This window comes from Rhinopithecus bieti, unplaced genomic scaffold, assembly GCF_001698545.2.
Source record: "Rhinopithecus bieti isolate Rb0 unplaced genomic scaffold, ASM169854v2 scaffold_1092, whole genome shotgun sequence".
Taxonomy (NCBI): domain Eukaryota; kingdom Metazoa; phylum Chordata; class Mammalia; order Primates; family Cercopithecidae; genus Rhinopithecus; species Rhinopithecus bieti.
In genome coordinates this window covers 5,456-7,445 of record NW_016842498.1, presented here as the reverse complement: position 1 = coordinate 7,445, position 1,990 = coordinate 5,456, and the positions used below count along the sequence as shown (strand labels likewise).

Below are 1,990 nucleotides of genomic sequence, written 5' to 3'. Positions count from 1 at the left end.
TGGGTTGATTCCAAGTCTTTGCTATTGTGAATAGTGCTGCAGTAAACATACGTGTTCATGTGTCTTTATAGCAGCATGACTTAAAATCCTTTGGGTATATCCCCAGTAATGGGATGGCTGGGTCAAATGGTATTTCTAGTTCTAGATCCTTGAGGAATTGCCACACTGTCTTCCACAATGGTTGAACTAATTTACAGTCCCACCAACAGTGTAAAGGTGTTCCTATTTCTCCGCATCCTCTCCAGCACCTGTTGTTTCCTGATTTTTTAATGATTGCCATTCTAACTCGTGTGAGATGGTATGTCACTGCGGTTTTGATTTGAAAATACTGAGTAATGAAGAGCCACATTCTTTTATGCACCTAAACTGAATACACACACTTAGCAAGGAAATGAAAATTAAAGGTATAACAGGCACCAATTTCATGCAAAATGCACACACACAGGGGCTATATAAATGTGTGTACACATACACATATATTCCTTGGCCCCTGTCTGCCATTGATAATTCAACATCTAGATAATAGTGTGGTTTTGTCTTGAATATTTCTACCTGAAAGAACACAGGTCAGTATGGGGCCCCTTGCTCTCACTCTGAATGCTTAGGACAATGCAAACTGCGGTGTTTCAGCATATTTTAACAGAATCCTTTCCAGGCCTTGTCAGCTCTGCCCCAGATAATGTCATCCCCGAAGGCAGAACTATTAGGGCTTATAACAATGAAACCTACAGGACAAGTGTCCAAGAGTTTCACTCCTCTCTTTTGTGGAAACAGCCTCCACCCCAGGAAAATGGGAAACCGGGTTGGCCTTGACTTACAGCTTGCATGGGTATGGTGGAGGCAGGGTGTTTCAGTAAGGATGATGTTGTCATTTGCCTCTGTGTTTCCAGTAAAAGGAAACTGGAATTCGAGTCCCAGGAAACAGCAATCAGGGAAAATGTAAAACATCAAGCCCAAGAGAGTGAGAAAAAAGAAAAGACAATCTTTCTGGTGGCAGAAGTAGTAGGGTGTGGTGGGGTCACACTTTTCTAAGTGCACACCCCTGCAGCAGAGTAACCAGCCAGGGCTGGGGAAAATTAGGATACTTAACTCTTGGGAAAGTAGGGCTGTGTTTGCATGTGTGGCATGGCATAAATTTTCAAAGTCCTGATGGACTTTCATATTCCAACCAACTCTCATTTCCTTATTTTGCAATTAGATTAGCTTAAAGAGAAACTGGTAGCTTTTGGAAAACTGTTGAATTTTGGAGAACTGTTTCCACAGCTGCTTTCTTTTCCCCATTTAGTTTGCCTGAAGTTTGCTGGCCGCTGTGTAGGCTCCTGTGTGACTGGGGCTGTCTGAGCCATGAACAGCTTCAGGGCCACCATCCTCTTCTGGGCAGTGGCAGCATGGGCTACATCAGGCAAGCCTTTGGGAGAGACAGAGGAAGCTGGAGTTCAAAATGCAAGGATGCCTTGAAACTGCCTGTCCTGGAAGTCCTACCTGGAGGGGGGCTGGGACAATCTGCAGAATGTGGATATGGGATGGGTGATGGACTTGACTTACACCAACTGCAGGACAACTGAGGATGGACAGTATATCACCCCTGATGAAATCTTCACCATTCCCCAGAAACAGAGCAACCTGGAGATGAACTCAGAAATCCTGGAATCTTGGGTTAATTACCAGAGCAGCACCTCCTACTCCATCAACACAGATCTCTCTCTCTTTTCCAAAGTCAATGGCAAGTTCTCTGCTGAGTTCCAGAGAATGAAACCCTCCAAGTGAAGGACCAAGCTATAACTACCCGAGTTCAGGTAAGAAACCTCGTCTACACAGTCAAAATCAACCCAACTGTAGAGCTAAGCTCAGGTTTCAGGAAGGAGCTCCTTGACATCTCTGACCGTCTAGAGAACAACCAGACGAGGATGGCCACCTACCTGGCAGAACTCCTGGTCCTCAACTATGGCACCCACGTCATCACCAGTGTCGACGCTGGGGCTGCTCTTAT

At 45.2% G+C, this 1,990-nt stretch overlaps 1 pseudogene; it reads left to right on the top strand.

Annotated features, from left to right (window-relative positions):
• The first annotated feature begins 1,344 nt into the window (after positions 1–1,344).
• Positions 1,345–1,948, top strand: LOC108525079 (macrophage-expressed gene 1 protein-like; annotated as a pseudogene).
• Positions 1,949–1,990: the final 42 nt, after the last annotated feature.